Raw genomic sequence first — 24292 nt, forward strand, 5'->3', positions numbered from 1 at the left:
GATTTCCGCAGGAAAACCAACTCGCGCAAATATGGACAGTAGTGCATTGACTATCTCAACTGAGCTTAGTTCTTTAAGCGGCACTGCTTCAGGGAACTTTGTCGCTGGGCAGATCACAGTCAAAATGTGTCTGTACCCCGTGGCTGTTACCGGCAGAGGTCCCACTGTATCAATAACGAGCCGTCTGAAAGGCTCCGTAATGATAGGTACCAACTTCAACGGCGCCCTCGATTTGTCCCCTGGTTTGCCCACCCGCTGACAGGTGTCGCATGTCTTCACAAAGTGGTCTGCGTCCCGAAAACACCCTGGCCAATAGTACTCTTGCAAGAGACGGTCCTTAGTTTTCTTAACTCCTAGGTGTCCGGACCACGAACCCCCATGCGACAAGCGCAACAGATCCTGACGATAGCATTGAGGCACGATCAGCTGATCGAACTCCACTCCTCTGCGGTCTAGATACTTCCGGTACAGGACCCCACCTCTTTCCACAAAGCGAGCATTTTTCTTGGCGATACCTTCCTTGACAATGCAGCGTATGTTTTCTAGGCTGCCATCCTTCTTTTGCTCGGCTATCAATGCCGACCGGCTGACTTTTAGCAACCTGTTAAGTCCATCTGACGTAGGCGCGATGAGCAAATCTGCAGATAGCTCTTCTAACTTTCCCGCATCGGGAATTTCCTCTCCAGTATCTGGTGCCTTTAACGCTACAGGCTCAATTTTATTCAGTTCGGGCGTGCTCTGAATATCGGCTTGCTGCGCCTCTGACCCTTTCTCATTGTTCGACAACGTCGGCCCCGCAACTACCGCCTTTGCAGCGAGCTCCCGAACCTTCGATCTGGTTAAGGCCTGAACGCTAGCCTCACCAAACAAAAGCCCCTTCTCGCGCAGGAGGTGATCGGACCTGTTCGAAAATAGGTACGGGTACTGGGGGGGCAGCATAGATGACACTGCGGCCACCGTCTCAAGCGCTCCGAAAGGTCCTTCAATAAGCACTTTTGCTACGGGCAGACACACGCTATGAGCTTCCACGGCTTGCTTGATCCATGCGCACTCGCCCGTGAACATATCGGGTTCTACGTAAGAGGGGTGAACTACATCCATCGTAGCTGCGGAATCGCGAAGCACTCGGCACTCTTTCCCGTTCACGAGGAGGTCTCGCATGTAAGGCTCGAGAAGCTTCATGTTCTCGTCAGTGCTGCATAATGACAAAAACACGACTTTTGTTTTTGTTTCTGGACACTGCGCCGAAAAGTGACCCGGCTTCTGGCACGTATAACAAACGCGCGCTTGCCTCGTCTCGAACCGCTTTCTGCGTTCGGCTTCGGCTGCCGCCGTCTCCTTACGTTCGGTCGGACACTGCGCCGAAAAGTGACCCGGCTTCTGGCACGTATAACACACGCGCGCTTGCCTCGTCTCGAACCGCTTTCTCATGGGCGTGAACTTCGGCCTCTCAAACTTGGAGCCAAATTCACCCTTTTGACCGTCCTTAGCTCCGCGATTCCGACGCGTCACAAACTCCTCGGCTAGCTCAGCGGCTCTAGCCACCGTACTAACGTCTGGCCTATCCAAGACCCAGTACCGCACGTTCTCAGGTAACCGACTATAAAACTGTTCTAGCCCGAAACACCGCAGAACTTTCTCGTGGTCACCAAACGCTTTCTCTTCTTTGAGCCACTCCTGCATGTTTGACATAAGCCTGTAGGCAAACTCTGTATATGACTCACTTTTGCCTTTCTCATTTTCCCGAAACTTCCGACGGAACGCCTCCGCTGACAGCCTGTACTTTTTTAGCAGACTCGATTTCACTTTGTCGAAATCCTCTGCCTCCTCTCTATTCAAGCGAGCGACTACGTCGGCCGCCTCGCCGGGTAACAAAGTGAGCAAGCGCTGTGGCCACGTTTCCCGAGAGAACCCCTGCTTCTCGCACGTTCGCTCAAAGTTAACCAGGAACAAACCAATGTCCTCTCCAAGCTTAAACGGCCGCATCAGGTCAGTCATTTTGAACAATACTCGTTCTCCTGCACCGTGTGCCTGACTTCCATTACGAGCGCGTTCCATCTCTAACTCGAGACGCTTCATTTCCAAAGCGTGTTGACGGTCGCGCTCTCTTTCTTTCTCTTGTTCTATCTGTTCTTTACGTTCACGCTCCTGTCTCTCTTTCTGTTCTTTAAGTTCGCGCTCCTGTCTTTTTGCCGTCTCCCTCTCCTCAATGGTCTCAAGGCATTCCGACAGCTCGTCATCCTCAGCTTCTAACTCAAGAATAGCCCTTAGCAGTTCTGGTTTTCTGAGTTTGTCTGAGACATCCAGACCCAACTCTCTTGCAAGCTCCAGCAATTTCGGTTTGCGCAACGACTTCAAATCCATGGCTGCTCTGAATGCTGCTTTCTCTACTGCCTACTATTGTCTTGCCGCAAACTAACCCGGCAGCAACGACAACCACAATTACCAGCTCTGTTTCTGACACTAACAAAAGCCTGGCAAAACTCAGAAGAAGAAAGTCCCGCACTCACCAAACCTCGCAGCCAAGAATTCAGCGCAGTCGTTCCGCTGCAGGCAACCAGTCATCACACAGGGCTCGTTGCACTGCTCCCGGATGGTCGTTGTGCTGCTCAGCATACAGTCAACCGCATATCTTCGCTGCTGGCCTCCGTTGTCGCGATCTCACCGCTGGCAACCAGCTGTTGGGAATCGCACCGCTGGCACGAGTTGTTGCAAACTCAGCGCTGACACCCGTTGTTGCAATCGGGTCGCAAGCCCCAAGGGTAGCGTTGGCCTGGCGGCCTGGGGCACTGGAAGCATCCGAAGGTCCCGGCAAAGCATGAGTCGACTGGTAACAGAACAACTGGTTTATTCTAACATCGCAAAAGAGCGGCCGGTCAGGTCGACCGAAGTGGAGAGATGGGAGAGCACGTAACTCAGCAGAAGAAATCGGAGCCTCTCTCGGCGTCCGGGAGCAGCTGCTCTTATACTCTCGGCGTCGCGGGCAAGAAGGAAGGTCACGGGATGAGACCACGTGACGGCGAGGCACGGACGAGCTGAGATACATGTTGAGACGAGTGTAGTGACTCAACCGCCAAGCAGGCGCCGTTAGACCTCCTCGCTTCACACTTGGGGAGCTCCTCTCCCCGGCTGCCGCGCTTTGACAAGCGTGGGCACACACACACACACGCACACACGAAGACACGTGGCACTGAAACACGCCTGGACGCGCTTGGCGGGGAGACTGCGGGAGCTCCGAACGGGCCAAAATGTCCGCCGCTTTGAACGAAGCTCCGGCGTCCGTTGCATCCGCGCCGGCTATACCGCGCGTTGTAGGCGAAACGTAACAGCACTCTACCACTTTATCTCGATCGTCATAAACTTCTTCGCCCTTAAGCCATTCAATCAAATCAGCCTTAAGGCGGAATGCAAAGTCGATGTGCGACTCACTGCCTTTTTTTTTTGCGAACCTGAACCTTTGCCGGAAAGCCTCGGGTGACAATCTATACTTCCTCAATAGAGCCTCTTTGACATCATCGTACCTCTCAAACGCCTCTTTTGACAGGCACGTTATCACGTCAGATGCCTCCCCAGGAAGCATAGCTAACAGGTTCTGTGCCCAAAGGGACCTCTCAACGTCGTTTCGTTCACAAACGTGCTCGAACTTGACGAGATACTTTGCCATGTCTTCGCCAATTACGAACGGCGGCAGTTGGTCCCGAATTCTTGGACCGCTCGCCTGAACTGTCGTAGAAGCTACCGCCGGCGAGGACTGCCCAAGCTCTAACTCCAACCTCTTTGTCGCGAGCCGCTCTTTTCTATCGGCTTCCTCTTTACGTATACGATCCTGCTTCTCAGCCTCCTCTTTACGTATACGCTCCTGCTTCTCAGCCTCCTCTTTACGTATACGCTCCAGCCTCTCGGCCTCCTCGAGCTCGCGTTCACGGCGCTCTTTGATCGCAGCCCAGGCCTCATTGGCCTCCTCAGCAGTTACGTTCTCGTTCTTCATGATATCAAGAATGGCTTGCTTTCGTTTCGCACGGCCTACGGTAAGGCCTAGCTCCTCACAAATTTCGATGAGTTCCTTTACCCGAAAGTTCTCCATTGTTCACAGTGGCCTCTTGCCGTTTGCCCTTGCTAGAATTCCCTTGCCTTTCACTACTATCGAGCTACTAGCGTGACACGCGCAGGTAATTCTTTACACTGTCTTGTTTATTCCCTCGGCACTAGATTTGGTTTCAAAACTCTCACTAGGTCAGAAACAATCAAAGCTCTCCACAGTGCTTCACACAGCCCTACTCTAAACTACGATAACCTGTGCTAGAGAAGTCTGGTGAACTGAGGGGAAAACATCAGGCACTCACCGCGCCGGGGTAGCTGACGCCGGTCGATCCCGCAGCTGCCAACCAACTGTTGTGGCGGAGACGTCTCAACGCTGCCGCCACTGTTGCGAAGGAGGATCCAAGGCGACGGTGATTAAACGAAACATTTATATGCAGTATGTACAAGGGCGTTACATGAACGGCCCAGAGGCCGGGGCATAATGGACTCGCACTAAAGCGTGCGGTGAGAAACGGGAGCACGCCTCTGCTTGCTGTCGTCGTCGTCGTCCCGTGGTTCGGGCTTTTATAACCACAGGAGTCGATGCAGTTGCCATCGGCTCGAACCTCCAATCAGGACCCACCACGGGTTGCTGTGCGAATTTCGACGAATGGACGAGAGGCACCTGCATCAGGCGATCCCGGTGAAGTGGTTCAACGGCGCCGCTCCGGCGGCGCCACCGGATGTAAACCGAACACGACCCGCCGTCGGGCCGGGCGAATTCGTTCGGCGCCCGGCTTCAGCCGCATGCCGGCAAAGCGAACCTTTGTTGGGAGCTCTAGCACAACACCATGTAAGTGACGCTGAGCAGGTAATTGGAAACGACATCGTATGTGCCGCCGGAAAAATCGTCAGCACATACGATGCGGCACATGCATACGGCACATACGAGCTAAAGTCACTTTTGCAGTTTCTCACAATATGTTTGCTACAAATCCGTGTTGTCACTGATGGCGACAACGGATTTCCATCGACACTGTGCGGAAATAAACAAAATATATCGCTGCATAGCACAAGTACGACATGCGCACGCAACTTCAACTAGTACGTGCCCTACAATATGGAATAGAGGCAGCAATGTAGACAGCTTGGCCATTTTTTAACAGTGCTCAAGAGGCGGAAGTTGAAAGTATTAGTAATCATTCCCGCTTCAGCAATGCCGGCGCGACCAAGACGCGGGCGTGTATCGTCCAGTAACTCGATCAGTCGGTGCAGTGGTGAAGCGGGAATGAACTCTGGTCATGTTCAATGCATCGTGCACATATTCAATTCCTCGGCACGCGTGAACTTCGGCCACTGCTAGCGCATACAACAGAAGTGGTTTCCATTCTTGGGCAGCGCACACACAAACGAAACACGAGAAAGAAGACAGGACAAGCGCTCGTCGAACAACTGAAAGTTTTTATATGAATAAAAGGATTATGTACCGAGTAATTCTTAAATTCATGTGGGTTACATATAAAAACCGTCATACACTTAGGAGTGATCAATGAACGAGCTCGCTTCGTTTGCCAGTTGTTTACTTCGCTCGGCGCACCGCAGTAATCCATGTCTGTCGTCTGCTTTTTTCGTACCATTTTCTTGTGAATCGGCAGAATTTCACTGGTGGCATAAACCCTTTCATGTTTACATTGCTGTCGTGACAGTTAACAACACAATAATAATTTCCGGTCATCCGAAGAGGCGCCGTCGCAAACAAGAGACGTTTCGCCCGCAGCGCGAACTGAACGCGGGCGCGATCGTGAAGGGAAGCGGCGGCGGAAACCTACCCCCGTTGGAGGTGAAACTGTTCCGCCAGGGGAGAAACGAGCGCTGGCGTCTAGGATGAAACTTGGCGTGCGGTCGTCCCAAAGCGGGGAGGCAGGGTGGGAGGGAGGGGTCGGCGTTTCACTCCGCCAACAAGTGCGTACTTTGCACGGCCGCGCACCGTATCTTGAAAGGGATCTGCAGACGGTTCATGCCTTTGCGCGCGCTGTTTTCTCGCCGCTCTTGCGTTGAAGCGATAGACTGCAAGAGCACTTCGCTCGCCTCTGCTCCCGCACTTGCTCGCACCAGCGTTTTGACAGCGAGTGTCCGCGCTCATTAAGTGCGGTGTGTTCATGTTTGCTCGTGCGCGCTGACACCATCATTGATAATTAGTGAATGTTTGCAGGTTTATAGGGCTCATAAAACTACGCTCCTTACTTCGTACAGCTGGTTAACCTGCCTGCCTTTGATTTATAGTTTTCTATGTCTCTCTCTGAGCAGAATCGAACCCGTGTCACAAAGGTCCCTATAGGACAGCAACCTGACGCTTTAGCAGGCCTTCCTATAAATACACTGGGAATATGCCGATTTTCAATGAATGCCTTTCATTCGGACGCTTTAGTGAGCTGCGGCACAATTCCACTGCGTACGTGCCGCTCTTTAATGAACCTCTCGCCAACTAGGGTCACTGAGTATGTGCTGCTGAGTGTGCCGCAAGCGAGGGAACCATTCTCAGTGTTTGCAGAGACCGGCGTACTACGCTTCTCGCCTTGGAGGCCACGAGCGTCCTTCTGAGCCGTGCTACTAGCAGGGGCAGCGCGTACAGAAAGATGCGCGAGACAGGAGCCCGGTTGCCGCATGACGCTTTTCAGAGCGCTTGCACGCACCAGCGTGACATGCATTTCGGAGGCCATGACCAGGCTTTGCGAAGACGGTGTTGGATGGTTCAACGAGTTTGAAGGGAAGTACTAAAGAGGAATCGCGATGCAGTACACCAATAATACATAATTTGTTTAGACTGTAGGAATAGGTTGTGTGGTGACCTTATTTAATCTTAGGCGCGTTGCCGTCAACAGTCATTGGAGAGAGGGAGGAGGGCGGTGTTCCGCTAGCAGCAACTGCGCATTTTGCGACCACGCGCAGAGGGAACTGACGATCGCAGCTCAATCTCACGCGTCATATATGGAGGAAAGCGGGGAGGCAGGGTGGGAGGGAGGGGTCGGCCGGTTTCACTCCGCCAACAAGTGCGTACTTTGCACGGCCGCGCACCGTATTTTGAAAGGGATCTGCAGACGGTTCATGCCTTTGTGCGCGCTGTTTGCTCGCCGCTCTTGCGATGGGTTCCGACCACTTTCTTGGGGGCCACTAGAATGTCGCACATTCAATGTCTGCCGTAGTTTCTGCAAGCATACTCCGCTGATTGGCAAAACATGCAAAGGACAGCCGAACAAGCGCTCATAAACCTATGTAATTACTACAGTATCAGACTGCAACGTCCTCAAAATAATTCACTATATTTGAAGTTCCTTCAAAGCCAAGTATATATAGTGAGTGCACAGGCTACGGGCGTTTTTGCATTTCGCCCCCTTCGAAATGTGACCGCGATGGTCGGGATTTGATTCAGCAACATCATGCTCATCAGAGCAACGCCAAAGCCACTAAGTAATCATGGCGGGTGCTAATACATTGCCTTGGCTTGGGTAGATTTGACACAAGATATCACACAGTACCCTACCCGAATACGTTTGCTTCCTATGTGTGAAACTAACATTCTTCGAGTGACTTCTCTTTGGACAGTGACTCATACACTGCTTCTAAATAACTGTTACATTGCGTTGCATTTGAATATTAGTTGGTTGTAATGCTTTCCGTCTATTAAGTTGCTGACCTAGTTTGGATGTCGCCTATGTTCGTTAAGAGCTATGTTGGATTCTCTGAGCGTGAGGAGATGACTGCGCCTCTTCAACGCCAATGCTTCCAACGCCGATGGCTGTGATGACAAAAATTTTGAGCCTATGCCTTCGGTTATAGTGTGTGCAGTATTTGTTACTTTCGTCTTCATTTTATCTGCTGAGGGTTGGACAGCGCACGGAATGAATTTCGACATAGGAAAGAACACACACCACAAAGCACTCCTCTCTTTTGTTTTGTTTTCCTTTACAGGTACTGCTTGAGTCATTGGGATGGCCGGCCGTAAAAAGGCGTACCTCCCCAATTGAACCATTCACAATTATAGAGAAGTGCACTGTGCAGTATTTGTCACTTTAGTCTTCATTTTTTCATCTGAGTGTGAGACAGCTCAGGGAATGAATATAGGGATAGGAAGAAATGCATACCACAAAGCGCTCTTCTTTTCTGTTTCGTTTTCCTTTCCTGGTACTGTTTGAGATTTAGGGATGGCGCGCCGTAAAGAAGCATAGCTCCGCAATTTAACCTCTCATTATTACAGAGAAGCGCATGGTGTAGCGTACCACGAATTCGTTGCATTTAACGCACGTGATCAACAGAACTCTGTTCTAAAGCTGCCTCATTTAAGACCACATGGTTTCTTTATGCAGGGCTAAAACGTAAGTTGTTCCAACACCATAGTTCTTATATACCCTATGTACTTAAGTGCAGGACAACACTTTTCTTTAATAATGTAAAGCAGTCAGGGACCGGCTTGCATTCGAGCATGCGGTTAGGCTGCAGCCTCCAGACACTGTCGTTCGCAGAATAGGCGACACCAAGAGTTCACAATATACGTAGAGTTTCCAACAATTAGTAGAATGAATTCTGGCATGGTGATCGTTCAGCCACCATGGGAATTATGGGTAGTACATGGATTCGTCTGATCTTCATGCTTGGCGCTTCAGACGGACGTTCTTGTAGTTTTGTTTATGAAGCTTTATTTGGGCCTAAATGGGCCTAAAGTGTAGAAGAAAATTGTATTTTTTAACACGGAGGGCAGTAAGAATGCCAACACGCATAATCCGTGCTAACTTCAGAGCTCCCCTTGTCCATGCGTCTATCGCGTAATGGTTCAACACAGGGCTTCTGTGCCGGGAAGCCTGTGTTCGAAGCCTGCCGTGGGATAATTTTAATAATGTTTATTTATTTATAACGCAGTACTGTCTTAAACACTATCACTTTGCAAAGTCACGAAGCCAGTTAAAAGTCAGTACAACGAAGTTTAGGTAAATACATGTACATTCGCATGACGTCTGAACTGCCATGCTTGCAGCTCCCGTATACACTAGCGCCACACTTCCCTGCAGTAATTGGATGAAACTCTATGGTGATCTATGTTGCTGACTTTATCACGAAGCAAACAGAGGTTCTTTAATGTTGGTAGGTATGTAGATTATACACCTGGAAGGGAGGAAGGTAGAAAAATATCGAGGCGCTGCCGCGTTGCTAGGAAAAAGTTTACAACTGTGTATTGCGACATGACTTACGCAGGTGTACTTCGCAAAGGCAGTGAACTCTATCGTGGCACAATGGGGTAAAATTCCCGCCGAGCTAATATATACGTGTATTCCGAATGGGCTACATTCACAACATGCTAGACGAATGTAAGGTGAGCAAACACTGGAAAAAATCATGGACAAAAAAGCGAGCGATGTCATTGAAAGCAACAGTTGGACGTTGCACGTTCTTGCGAAGAGTTTCAAGAGGTTATTTGAAGCATATGTCCTTTCGGCAAATATTAAAAAAATTGGTAAAGTTCCTGACCATTAAAAGCTCGAGGTTCTCAAGCGAGGCTGATTTAGATTCGAGTAAATACGGGACTAGGTAGTAAACTCATGAAAGCGAATCCCTTTATCCGCCCCAAGAACGCAAGCTATGAACTTGTAGAGGCCGATAGGTTAGCTAAAATTTGTATAGTGGTCACACTACACACATTGGGCTCATGCAAACACTACAACAATATTCTCGCATCAGGCTATAACGCTGAATGTTTTGCTAATTATGCAGACAAGTCATGCCTATAATATGGAACGCGAAAACAAGGCTGCTGTCGGTAGCGATTGATTTCTATGCCTCTATTTGGCAACGTTGATGCGGCTTATTCTTTACATAAATACTATTATGGTTTTGTTTTCTTTCAGAAGGAAAGACACTGTAAATGAATAATTTATTCATTAACGCAATTTTCTCGCTTATGTGGCTGGCATCTTCCCTAGGAAAAGGTGAGGCTATTTTTACGCTTTGTACGGACATTATTATTCCAGTTGTGTACACAGGTCAGAAACCATGTGGCTGTGTTCCCTAGAATGTTTTAGTGTGTGACGTACTGTGGTCCTTTCGTTTAAGGTTTTAAGGTTTTCTAAATGATACTACGCTGCCGAGCAGCGTTAATAGACAAGATTTCGTAGTAGTGACCTTGTTATCGAGTGCACTGCGCGTGGTGCATGTGTGTTCATCATCGGACCTGTGTTGTGAGATCGCCGTCATGAGTCCTTGTGGTTTCATAGAAAATTTTAACGCCTATATAGTTTTTTTCGCTGATCGGATCTCTTTCAGATTGCCAAAATAAATCAGCGCCTGCAGAACAAACAGACTCGAGCATCAAGTACGGTAAGATAAAGCTTTTTCAACAAACTGTTTCTCTTACTCATGCCATGATAACGACGTTTCACTAACACACACGCTACCTTTCTTACTGATATAACATGCTTCCATTAGGTTCCTAGCTTTTGTACTGCTGCTTCCTGCCAGAATCCGGGTGTCAGAAAAGTGTGCCTCACAAGAACGCGAGGGGCAGTTTCTAATATGTTTTGGTATATTAGGGCCCCCTTTATTTATCTGAAGCTTTCGTTCGGGGGCCGCTTAATTTCTCATCTCCTTGCGAGTCTTGCTTCCAGTGGCCAATTTCACACGAAAAGTGCTGTACAATTAGGGAAAAACCAGACGAGGTAAGGGTGACAGTCGTATTGCTTATGGGTTGAACGATAATTACAGGGTCAGATGATGGACGCTGTTTTGCAATATATTATTTTCCACCTTATCTAAACAATATCGCGGATATATGGTTTCGAGAATCTGCCTGCGTCGCGTCGAGCCGTCACTCGAGGAAATAATGAAGCAAAAGGAAACGTTAAGCGCAACTGGCGTTTTTCTGGCCACAACTCGTTCCACGAGCGTACAGACCAGCTGACTATGAACCGAGTCTCTTTCCTGGCCCCTAGATCAGTCTAAACAAAGAAGGTTGAACTAACGAAGCAACGGCGATGCGCGCGATCGCTGAATAGATGCTGACATAAAAATTGTGTTGGGAATCATAAATAAAATAAAATATTATAATTAGAACAATAAACTACGCCCTACATGCTGCAATAGATGGTGACAACTGAGTTCATCTTGAGTTAATCGCGCCGGCACCGAATCGATCCGAAAACTGGCCTCCACATCCCAGGAGATGCCGATAGCTACCGCCATACAAAAGGAGTGAAAAACTACACAACCATTCCACTCTATGAAGATGGAATGGCAGCGAAAGCTGACGACAGTGAAAGCTCTTAAACGAAAAGCAAAGTGTTTCACCTCTGCTGCGGGTCGTCCTGAATATATTGCAATACCCGGCACAACCGCGGCGGAGGTGAAGCAGGCGTTAAGGGCTCCCCATACGTGGCTCCCTCCAGAAGCTAGTGCAATGCCGGGCCGACCCGCGGTGAAGGTGAAGCAGGCGTTAAGCGCTCCACATACGTGGGCCCATCCCGAAGGTAGTGCAATGCCGGACCTGACCGCGGTGGAGGGGCAGCAGGCATTAAGACCTCCCCATACGTAGGCCGATGCCGAAGATATTGCAACACTGGGCCCACCCGCGGCGAAGGTGAAGCAAGCGTTAAACACTCCCCACATGTGGGTCTCTGGTAAAACTCGGTGCCATGCGATGCAAGAAATTGCCGCACAAACTGCTCCACCTCAGCATTTTCTTGAAAGTAACGTCCCGAAAGTACGGCTCTCAATGAAGGTGCACAGTAGCCCATCATACCCGATAAGCACCCGCACTGCCATTGGCGAACACTGTCTGCCATCGCGATTTGTAATCGAATAACCTCAAGCACGCCGGCCTGCTGCTAGTCTCTTTTCCGAGCTCTAGGCATGCATGATTCCTCCTTCACTGACGCTCCTTCGGTAGCAACGGCAGTCGATATTTCTGGCGAAGGGATGTTTCACCTGGTGCACCATCTTCTCTTTCTAAAAAATGACGCAACTTACTTTCTGAACGTCCCGCGTACATACACTTAGCCGTATTCACCACACACGATACAGTGACTAATTTCCGTTGTGCGGGGACATGCCATCGTAGCCGCACCACGTGTATTTACCCATACAGACCGACACATATAGACTCCACACAACTAAAAACACAAGATTTTTACAAGCAGTGAGCGGCGCGGATTGCGGATGAGGATCAAGGTAGCCAACTGGCCCTCCTGGACCAAGCTGAGTCAGCGAGCCGATGGCACTCATAGTATGAAATTTTGTTTCATGCTATGAAGTTTCTCTCTCTCCCTCTGCCTCCGCTGTTTTGCGCGCGATAGCAGACGGCGCGCGTCCCCGCCCCCAACTTCCTTTCGCGCGCGCGTGACACTGAGCCGTCATCTTCGGCTCACCAACGCACGTTATCACTCGCCCCCACGATACGGCACGTAGTCACGATGTTATTGCACATGGACTTCCTGAGAAACATCACGGCGATGCAGATGGTGGTGACAACGGTAGAAATGCGTCTGCAATGTCCACAGAACTGTTATCATAAAAATAAGGTCATTGGCGAAATTTTCCGTCAACGCTGCAAGGCAAAAGATGATTTATTTTTGTCCGCCAAATATTTTCACAGATACCGTGCAGCAGAAGCTACCGACAGATATTTGATACCACATGAATCAAATTTATAACAGATTGGACATTCGATAATGCGTGGAATAAGGCGCAAGAGTTTGTTTGGGTCCCTTTTTCTGCAGATGAACTAGAATCGTGCGCGAAGGTTTGGTGCCCTGCAGTAAAGTCCACACTGCACAACCCTTGGCTTTGCAACGCTATTCCTGATCCTGAATTGACGCAACAAGCGACACAAAAGGAGGAGATCACCCAGAAAGAACGTGAGTAATCCAAAGCAAGTGAGGTCATTCACTGCAATATTGTTTTATATCGTGTGGCGGCAGTAGCATTACCATCTAGATAAAGGAAGAGAAAGACGCAGTTTAATTTGTTGCAAAGCATTCTCTTAGCGGTGCAAGAGACTACGTCCTAAATATATGAGTACGATACGTATGAGGCGACGTACTTGCGTGCTCCGGAATGGTTTGAAAAGGAAAGGTAATCTGCCTGTTTCTCCGTGGTTTGCTGTGTCTTGATCGCCGATCATATAGGTTCCCAGAAAAACTAATAGCAGGAACTCCAGCCCCACTACAGAAGCTGCAAGTATGGTGCTTCAGCCAACGTGGCAACAATCGGCAATACACGGATTTGCCTGAACTTCGTCCAGTTGTCCTGAAAAAAATTTGTTTTTTAATTTGTGAATTTATCCGTTAAGCATTATATTGCTATTTAAGTGCACGAAACCTCAACGAAAACACATAGTGCAAGATAATCATTTTCCTATGTTTGGGGCATACATATAAACCGTACTAAATAATCATGGGAATAAAGTTTGAAGCAAAAGCACGTGAAATAGACAAACTGATGTTCTCATTAGCAATCCTATTTTAGTGAATGATCGGCGCACCAGCGTTCCTCTAGTAATTTTTGTAAGGAGATCTACGTGGTCGACAGTCTCGCCGAGAGAAGATTCTCCATAAAGATATGACAACCCAAGGCACGGTTGGAAGTGGTTAAATAAATGCTATAATAAGCGGCACTCAAAAAGCAGAAAGGATGGCAAGAGGAGAGAGATACAGTTTAAACACAAATGGTATCATAAAAGTGTAACTGCGAGTCTATCGGTGGAGTAGCGACTTGTCACATATACGGTGCTTTTTCTACAGTACAGTGCTCAGGGAATGTAATTCTATTTTCCGACTGCGTGGCCACCGGCGCTTTTTTCTGCCTCCGCTGAAAGATGGGGACGCGAATCTCATTAATTGTGGTATGTAATGAAGACGAAAGCTTCTGTGACGCAATGAACACACTGTGACTGCATTTGGTACTATTCCAGAGAACACACACCGCTCTTCGGTGGCGCAAACAGCACTGGCCGCCTTGCAGTCAATCTGTCGCGTTTTATTCACTCCGCAGTAGATATGCAGTCTATAAGGGGTAGCATGAATGAACTCTGCCGCTTCTAGGGAGATTACTAGCCATAATATATTTGAACTCTATACTGCACAGAAGAAGAGTAACTGCAGTGGTGCTGCTTTTACTCTATCGCAGCTGGCTGAGGCACCTTGCCCCTGCTTGTGAAAGAAACCATTAACTAACAGCTGGTTTTAGAAATTGGAACAGCAGGAATACTCATGATCGTAGTTATGACTACGCACGTTTCAGTGCTTAATACAGGCTCCCCAGTGCATTCAGGGTATGTGAAAAGCCTATAAGGCCACTCATAGCTACATAAAATATGCACGTATATAAGACTGCCATTCAGGCTTTGGACATGCATAACCTAGGCATACACACAATGGGAGCCTACAAGAAGCAGTGCTACATATGTAGGCATAAGTACAACGCTTTAAACTTGAACATTACGGCAATTGGAATTTTAGAGACGCGCTCGCAGTGACTTCTGTTACAAGTAAAAGCGAAACTGCATCAAGCTCACAAATCTTGGAAGAAGCATTGCATGTGCTCAAAAAAGAAAAAAAGTGCGTAATTATTAGCCAAATAAGCTAAATGTTAATTTAATAGAAGGAAGTGCACATAATCAAATACTTGCACATTTTATTGTGCTCTGGCCAAGTTGTGGTAACGCAGATATAATGAAAAAAGAAAGCCATATACAAGCTCACCACAAAAGAGCGAAGGAGAATTCAAGACGCGGGCAATAAGAAATTATAATCAATATGCTGATGTTCTCACCGTAAAATGGCGGTTAGGTGCCTGCATTGTCTTCCCAAAGAAATGTGATAGTAGTTACTACATAGCGCCACATCATTTGCTACATTAGTATAACGGCAGTTGGTAACGATAGAGTTAGTAAGATAACTGACTAAACAAGGGAGTCGCTGTTGCAAATGGTTCTGAACTACCAATTCGAAACGCAGTTAGCACCACCAGATACACGGTTCTCTTTGCTACACATTAGGCAGTTTTTGAATGGCGTTTGTCCCCTTACGTACGTTACCTTTGCCGGAGGTTAGGGTGCACGTCCTTTCAAGACGTTTAGTTCACCGCACGGGAACGCAAACGTAAGCAAGACGTTATAAAACAGGCCAACGTCTGGTGCCTCGTGCCAAACGTATCCAAGCCAAGACAATCCATTAGGAACCATCCTGTTGTTGCTATGACGACGCGTCTCGTTAGGCATACGGGCGCAGGAATCGCTGAGCGATCTCAGAAATTGGATGCGCTGTGCTCTCATAACTAACGTTTCCGGTTAGTTCAAAGAAAGCGAAAGCTCATTTCAATGATCGCTGGCGGTCAACGCGAGTCAGAGCGCAACCATCATAAGAATTCACGATAAAGCAGGAGCCATAGGTGGTGCCATGTTCTGCCATGGGATATTTCTTAGCCTACGTAAACATTCAAACAATAAACACGCCAAATAACGTACGCTATCGTAGCGCACGTAAATTGAAGAAACACAATAACATTCACAGTATGCGCAGTGATGACAGCGCTATTTATTTACGGACGTATAGTGTTCAAGTTTGCCGCGAACGCTAATCTGAAGCTGTCTATTGTCACGTAGTAGTGACAATGAAGGTTGCAGCGAAACTGGGAAGGACAAAACTACCGTTTTATTGGGCAAACCTGTGCCCCCAAAAACAGGCTACGCTCAAAGAACGGCAATAGTGGCGAACACATTCGGCGATTGGCGAAAATCTTATCTGTCGTTCAAGTGCGTCGGCTTTTATATATGAATCATCGAGCGTTCCAGAGTAATCGCTGGTACCACGTGTCTTTCAGAAAGTTCTACACAATTCGCGTGGCATGTGCAATCAGATTACACAAGCTTCGGTGACAATAGAACGCAGTGCAAAAAAGTCCAAAGTTCATCTATGCAAAGTCGCAAAAATCCGTTGGCACTGGTAGAACGGCTTAAGATGTCCAACATGGACTATTTCAGGTCGTGAACTGCGCCACTGTACCGCCTGGATCGATCTCATAGTCGAGTGCACCTATGCGTCGGATGATCTTGCAGGGCCCAACAAAGCACCGTAACAGTTTCTCGCCAAGTCCTTGTCGGCGTATCGGGGTCCAAGCCAAAACACGGCCGCCAGCCACGTATTTCACGTACCGTCATCGGAGATTGTAGTGCCGGCTGTCGGTCCTCTGATGGTTCTTTATGCGCAGGAGGGCGGGCTGTCGGGCTTCGTCGGCGTGGCGGAGATAGCTGGCGACATCGAGATTTCCTTCGTCGTTGACGTGCTGCTGCATGGTGTCAAGAGTCGCCGTCGGGTTCCTTCCGTAAATCAGCTTGAACGGCGTCATTTGAGTTGTTTTTTGCACTGCTGTGTTATAGGCGAAGGTTACGTACGGCAAGACCCCATCCCACGTCTTGTGCTCTGTCAAGGGAGGGCTTGACGCCCCCTCCGTTAGACGGACGCTCCGCAAGCTGGTGGTGATCAGCAATGACTGACCGCCAAGCACCTGCGCCCGCCGGCGTTTATCGCGGTGCGGCGACCATTCTTGCCTATTGAGCCTGGCAGGCCACCGAGCCTGGCGGGCCAACGAAGATTATGCCTGAGGGGCCGTCACATGCTTGTTACACCCGCTTACCCCCAGTTTGTGGACAACAAACGTCCAAGTTCAAAGTACGAGGCTCGTCCTCCGCCCTAGCCCGGTCGACGGTGCCTGCTATCCAGGCGAGTAACGGTCTGGTGGCCTCCGCCGTCGAGCACTCCACCTGGGCGCCGGTGTTAGCGGGCTGGGTGTGGCAACACCGGGTGCTGCCTGAGAAAGCCTCGCTCCATCCGGAGGGTCCGCAGTTGTCGGCCTTGTGAGAGGTGCCGGCCAGTCGCTTCTGCTGGAAGCGACTGGCCGCTAGTCATCCTGCAGGCTGGAACTCAGAAGTGGCAGTCGAGAGTGCTGGCCAGGTCCCAAGGCGAGGCGTAACATGGTCGGCCTGTCTGTGCCACGTGGCGCCGTCTGGTATGCGGACGAGCAGCGATGAGGCACTGGCAGGAGACACCACTTGTCCGGCGGACCAGGGTGGGCCAGGATGGAAGTTCCTGGCGAAAATCGGAGCTCGCGACTCTGACAAAGGCCTGGGCCGGCGCCCTTGGTAAGCAGCCAGCTTCTGCTTCAGCTGCTTCAGGAGCACTGTGTATCGGAGGTCCGGATGCAAAATGTTCAAGGGCGTCTTGACCATCCGACCCAGCAGGAACTCACAGGGGGCACGGCCAGGGACACCGCGGGGGTTGGTCCGGTACTGCAGCAGTATCTGCGTCCGGAAATTCCCAGTTTGGTTCTTGAGCTTGCCCTTGATGGCTTGCACCACGCGCTCGGCAGCACCGTTTGAAGCAGGGTGGTACGATGGAACCATCATCCGGCGGATTCCGTTCTTCGTCAGCAGGCCAGGTACTCTGTGCTGACGAAAGCAGGACCATTGTCGGACACGATGACGTCCGGAAACCCCTGGGCAGCGAATACTTGTTGCAGCGCTGCAATTGTCGCGCCTGCTGATGGAGTGGTGACAGGTAGAACCTCCACCCGCTTGGAAAAGGCATCCACCACTACCAAGAAGTAATGGCCCTTGAAGGGTCCCCCAAAATCCACATGTAGGCGGGACCAGGTCTCTGTGGCAACGGCCAGGGCGTGATTTCCACATGACGTGAGGCCGGCTGACGGTCCTGGGAGATTTGGCAGCTCATCAACATGTGAGCGATGTCTTGGTCCAGGCCAGGCCACCAAACATGGGACCAGGCCGCGATCTTAGTCTTTTAGCCAGGATGACCCGCGTGCAGCAAATTCAGGAGCCTTGGCCGGAGATCTTGTGAGATCACCATCCTGGAACCCCAGAGTAGGCAGCCCTGCTGCAAGCTCAGCTCAGCGGCCTTGTGGCTATAGGCCTGCAGAACCAATTCCTCCCCACGGGACACCGCCTTGACCACGTGAGACAGGACTGGGTCCCAGCTGGTCGCTTGCGATACGGCAGATCTTGAGAGCACCTCCGGGTACGCGTGCTCTAGCATGAACACTTCAGCAGATTCCGGAACAGCACCCGGCACTTCTGGCAGGGGTGCGCGGCTCACGGCATCAGCAGGTCCCCGGTCCTTTTCCGGGGGGTAAACCAGCTCGTAACTGTAAGTTGCCATCTCCAAGGCCCAGCGCACAACTCGAGGTGATGCCTGCACAGGAACTGCCTTGTGAGGCCCTAGCAGCCCCAGCAGTGGCTTGTGGTCTGTGACTGCCTCGAACTTCCGGCCCCACAGATACTGGTGGAAGCGTTCTACACCGAACATGAAGGCAAAACCTTCCTTGTGCGGGCTGTAGCGTTGCTCTGCAGCATGATGCCGACGAAAAGCAAGCGACACAGGCCGTTCCTGGCCATCTTTGTCCCGGTGCGCCAGCACGGCTCCCACGCCGTACGGCGATGCATCTACGGTCAGGACGACAGGCTTGGCAGGGTCGAAGTGTACTAGCACTGGAGCCTTGGTGATTAGCTCTTTGCTGCGATGGAAGGCTCGGTCCTGCTCCTTCTTCCAGACCCATTGCTGGCCATCTCGAAGGGGAAGTTAGAGCGGCTGTATATGCTCCGACAGGTTCGGCAGAAAACTCCTGTAGAAGTTGATGAGGCCAAGGTAGCTCTGAAGCCCCTTCTTGTTCTGGGGCTTAGGCGCCTTGAGCCCAGCATCAACATTGTGGGGAGCAGGGCTAGGCCAGCCTGGGAAATGACATGTCCCAAGTACTCAACACTGGGGGCCAGGAAAATGCACGTTTCCTGTATGAGCTTGAGACCGGCGTCCTATAGCCGTGTCAGGACGTTCTGCAGGTTCTGCAGGTGGGCCCCGTCGTCGCTGCCAGTAACCAGGGTAGAATCTAAGTACACCGCCAGGTGCCTCATGCCCCTGAAGAGGTTGTCCATCTCCCTCTGAAATATGGCTGGGCCAAACGGTAAGCGCGTGTACTGGAAGAGCCCCAAGTGGTCGATATTGTGACATACTTCCGGGAGGCATCCTAGAGCACCAGCTGCTGGTAAGCATCTCTGAGGTCGAGCTTGGTGAACTTCTGTCCACCGGACAACGCTGACCAGACATCTCTTCAATCCGGGGCAGCAGGTACTTCTCGATGGTAGCAACAAGGTTGACGGTAACTTTGAAATCCCCGCAGATCCTGACACTGCCATCTCGTTTGAGGACTGGTACGATGGGAGCGGCCCATTCAGACCTCTTGACGGGCACGAGGATGCCCTCTCGCTGCAACCGTTGCAGCTCCTGGGTGACCGCGTCCTTCAGGCCGAATGGTAGTAGTCGAGGCTTGAAATAACGTGGCCGGCCGTCGTGCCGGTGAATGTGCCCACCCCTGGCTGGAACAGATACTTGAACTCGGTCAGGAGTCTGGGGACATCTTTCACCACATGCAGGCTGGTTTCCTGGTACTCTGGGAGACAAAAACCCAGTGCATGAATCCAGTTTCGGCACAGCAGCGTCGGCGACAACCCCTTGGTTAATCAAACGGGAAGGGTTGCCTCCCTGTTGTCAAAGCGAACGCTGACCGGTGCCTGACCTTGGGCCTGGGAGAGCTGCCCAGAGTAGCTGCGCAGCATCTAGCCCGAAGCCTCGACGGACACGCCGGTGAAGGTACGCTTGACCCGTTTCCCGGCTATGACAGACACGCTAGCCCCTTTGTCCAGCTCTATGGAAATGGGGTGCCCGCAGATTTCGACGGTCAGCATGTACGGCGGCACAGACGACGGCACAAGGCCTGTGTGCCACATGTCGAAAATCGGCGGGTCCTCGGCCACGACGTGCAGTCTGGCCGCGGAAGAACTTGAGCCTACTGCCACACGCCCCCACCGCGTACCCTTGCGACGGCTACCCTGGCCGAGGGCTTGTGTGGTACCTGTTCTTGAGCAAGGCTGCTGCTGTGTGCTCTTCGTCCTCCACCTTCGGCACACCCGTGCCAGGTGCCCAGTTTTCCCACACGTGGAGCATTGTGCTCGAGAAAACTGGCAGTGTGAAGTGGAGTGGATACCACTACAGCAACTGCAGGTGCTGCCTTTTGTCGCCAACTCGTTGACCACCGCTTCCGCCGACGGCGAGCCAGTCGCACGGAAATCTCGCCGGTGTACTTGGCGGCAGCTTCCATTGCCAGCGCTGCCTTCACGGCGTCGTCCAGCGAGGGGTAGGGCAGCTCCAGAAGTCGCGTCTGCATGGCGCTGTTGTTGATGCCGCAGAGGAAACGGTCCTGCTGGTCCCCTAAAACGCAGGCACTCGCTGACCCTCGTAGCGCAGCATCAAACTGCCCCAGGCTCTCTCCTTCCCGGCGGTTCCGGTTGTTGAAGCGGAGAGGCTCCATTAGTGTGGACGGTGCCGGATTGAAATGTGAGCGCAGTATGGCGAGCAGCTCTTCCAGCGTCTTAATATGCGGCGTGACTGGCTTGAGAAGGTCGAGCAGGAGACTGAAGACGCGGGTCCCGCAGCTGGCCAGGAAAATGTCCCGCTGTTTGGCCTCGGGTATGTCGTTAGCCCGGAAGAACACGTGGACTTGTTCTTAGTAAATTGGCCAGGCGGGCGCATCTCCCTCGTACGGCTGAAGTCTTCCGTACTGTGGCATGACGGCAGCAACGGGGGGTGGTGTTTCGCCACTCGCGGCAGCGTTAGATAATCCGTGGTTACTCGTTGCCAGTGTCACGATCCGCCCGGGTTCGTGAACAAGGTAGGGCTCGAGGCACCCCACCCTCCGTTAGACGGACGCTCCGCAGCGCGGTGGTGCTGAACGACGACTGGCCGCCGAGCACCTGTGCTCGTCGGTGTTTATTGCGGGGCGGCGACGATTGTTGCCTATTGAGCGTGGCAGGCCACTGAGCCTGGCGGGCCAACGAAGAATATGCCTGAGGGGGCGTCATATGCTTGTTATATGCTCGACAACGACATACATTGCTAGCATGTTAGCGAGGGTCTTGTTCAGGGTCTCGAACCTTCCCCTGCGGGTGGTAGGCAGTTGTCCTGCTGTGGCTTGTCTGGTTGTACTGCCGAATCTATTTGGTGAGCTCTGCTTTTAAGGCCGTTCCTCTGTCGGTGCTGAGGACTTCTGGGGCACAATTTTGCAGCAGGATGTTCTCGACCAAGAATTTCGTCACTTCGGCTGTGCTACCTTTCGGCAGAGCTTTCGTTTCAATGAAGCGGGTGACGTACCCCGTCTTCACAAAGATCCACTTACTTCCGGATGTTGACGTCGGAACGGATCCCAACAAGTCCATCCCGATCCGCTCAAATGGTCGGCAAGGAGGCTCGATGGGCTGCCGTAATCCCGATGGCCTCGTCGGTGGTGTTTTGCGTCGCTGACAGTATCGGCATGTTTTGACATAACGGGCGACGTCGGCGGTCAGGCGCGGCCAGTAATAGCTTTCCTGAATCCTCGATAGCATCCGGGAGAATCCGAGGTGTCCAGCGGTCGGATCTTCGTGTAGGGCGGGCAGTATTTGTGGACACAGTGCTGAGGGAACAACGAGGAGGTAGTTTGCGTGGACTGGTGAGAAGGTCTTTACGAGAAGGTTGAAGTGAGAACGAAGAGAACGAAGACCACAAACAACGGGCGAGTACAAGTTCGCAGTAGTGGTAAAGAGATTATGACGCTGGGAATTCTTCGAGTTTTTTTTCAAAATCATAGGACATTAGGAAAAAGTAAGAAGACGAGCCTGGGGGCGCCACACGCCACACCGTTTCAAAGGGGACGCTCATAGCATCCACCCGTCCAACCATCCATCGCCTGTTGTGTAGCCGGTAGAAGCGGATTCACAATACTGAGGAGTGACGACGACTGTACGTCACTGTAATGGTGTCTCGCCCCACCGATAGCCAGAAAGCGTTTACGATAGTCATGTGTACGAGAGCTTTTGAGTGATTTGCAAGCATTTGGCGAGCCATAAAGAGCGTGGTTGTGCGGAAAGCCTAACATTTCGGTTGACGTTTTGTTTCGTAATATCGGTATGAAGCGTAGTAACTAAGTGCGCAGCGTTTTTAAAGCGAAATAGTTATTTAGCTCTTTCACCAAATCTTGTAGTTTGCGGTCGTCGGTGGCAGGCCTTCTGATACAAAGGACCCAAAGGAAAAGGACGTGTGTTCTCGTGCAACAAATTTGCGCGAATAGAGAAGGAGGGGGTACTGTCGTGCGTGAGCTGTCGAGCAACTCAGTGTGGAATAGTGTGGAAGGGTGAGATGGAGGGAGCAGAGAGAGAGAGTGGTGCATGTGAGCTAGAAGAATGCAGGAACTTCAGTCAACAAGTTGCTCCCTCTGGATATAGCTGTAGATAGAAAGAAAACATTATTATGCTAATGCAGCTTTTTATGATCTTGAAAGAGGCAACCACAAAATGCCTCAGTATTATGGTGCTAAAGCTGAGCCGAGATTACTCAAAGCGCTTGCGCAAAGTTAAAAACATGGCGAGCTGCAGCTCTTCTCAAATCATAAGTTTAATATAAAGCTGGTTATATCACCATTAAGACGTTAAACAGAACCACGACAGATCACTCAACTGTAGACAACGCCTGGTTTTTAATAATGATCAGAACTCGAAATAAATTTAAGACACAAGTTTCCTTGAAATCATATAGTAATGTAAGAAATGTGGGTTTCGGTCCTCCAATCTGATAACCGCCAAATAGCATTTTCCCGTCTCCGTGCGTACATCATTGTACCTTTTGCATAGACTCTTTGGGACATGCATAAATAAAGTACTTAACGCCATTCCTGCATCTTGAAACAACCCCACTACACGCCGTGGTTGCTTAGTGGCTATGGTGTTGGGCTGCTAAGCACGAGGTCGCGGGATCAAATTCTGGCCATGGCGGCCGCATTTCGATGGGGACGAAATGTGAAAACACCTGTGTACTTAGATTTAGCTGCACGTTAACCAACCCCAGGTGGTCGAAATTTCCGGAGTCCTCCACTACGGCGTGCCTCATAATCAGAAAGCCGTTCTGGCACGTAAAACCGGATAATTTAATTTAATTTATTTGCGCTTGGTGTGTCGTTTTCTCTGACGTCCGTGTCGTTTTCATGTCGCGCAATATCATTTAAGCAATGGATTACCAACTTGCCCGGAATGCTGCTCTCATTAATTTAATTTGACTTAGCGTGTCGCATAGCTAAAACCTAAGTTTGAGTGTGAAACTACCAATTATCTCAAAAATCTCATTCTATTAATTAAAAATAATTCTTGGTTGTTACGTGGCAAAACAACTCTTTGATTATGAGGCATACCGTAGAGGGGAACTCCGGATTTATTTCGACCACCTGGAGTTCTTTAATATGCACGCAATGCACGGTACACGGGTCCTTGTTTCACGTCCTTTGAAATGCGACCGCTCCAAATGGTATTTGATCCTGCACCCCCGTCTTAGCAGCGCAACACCAAAGCTACTGCGCTACCACGGCGGGTCAGGAATCCCATTCACGTAGCCATGAAATAGTGTAAATGACTTATAAGACCAAATCAAGCTATCTTACGTGAGTGAGTGGTAAGTGAAGTGCTATAAACGACTTTACTTGCAAGTTAATCCGCGGAATAGTAGGCGCTTATGTGAAACTTGCCTTCGTGGTGCGTCCGTCGCTCGCTGTTGCGGAAACTACTGCCCGTACGCGGTGCCGGACCGCCTGATCTCCAGTGTACGCGCCCGCAACGCCAGCCGTCGGAGCTGGGAGGAGTTTGAACGTCTGAAGTTTGTGGTCTCGGTGTCTTTTTGCTGGCTGCGTAGAAGATTGAGAAGCCACATCTGCATAACTTTTCGCGAATCACGCCGCTTCATTCACACTGTCCTACCTATCCTAAACTATTTGACACGATGTAACTCCTAGAACACTCTGTGTTCTCCCTTGCACCGATGTGCTATTACGACGCTTCACCAACTTTGGACCGTCCAAATTTGTCCGGAAAGTGATTCTGCCCTGGCAAAAAGTATGGCGGTGTAGACACAATGGGACGCCACTGGTCGTTCGCATATTTGACCGAAATAGAAGCTTCTTAATATAAAAACACCTGTTTAGGTACGAAGAGGAAAACCTTAGGAAGAGAAAGTTCAGGATATAGTTTGTCCAATTCGAGTTTTGTAATGTGCACTAGAATCTCATCCACAAGTGTTCGGGCATTCCACCTAATTTGCATTCCGGTGACGGCAGCAGGCAATCGTACCCGTAACCTTGAGCGCAGCAG

At 50.5% G+C, this 24292-nt stretch overlaps 1 long non-coding RNA gene across 1 annotated transcript in view; it reads left to right on the forward strand.

Annotated features, from left to right (window-relative positions):
* The window catches only part of LOC140216424 (uncharacterized), a 68684-nt gene that overhangs the window by 19873 nt on the left and 24519 nt on the right, over positions 1–24292 (forward strand). Inside the window, exons 2-4 of the long non-coding RNA XR_011893088.1 lie at positions 9918–9998; positions 10333–10386; positions 12780–12917. This is a non-coding gene — a long non-coding RNA (uncharacterized lncRNA). The remainder of the gene's footprint in view (positions 1–9917; positions 9999–10332; positions 10387–12779; positions 12918–24292) is intronic.

This window comes from Dermacentor andersoni, chromosome 3 (genome assembly GCF_023375885.2).
Source record: "Dermacentor andersoni chromosome 3, qqDerAnde1_hic_scaffold, whole genome shotgun sequence".
Taxonomy (NCBI): Eukaryota; Metazoa; Arthropoda; class Arachnida; order Ixodida; family Ixodidae; genus Dermacentor; species Dermacentor andersoni.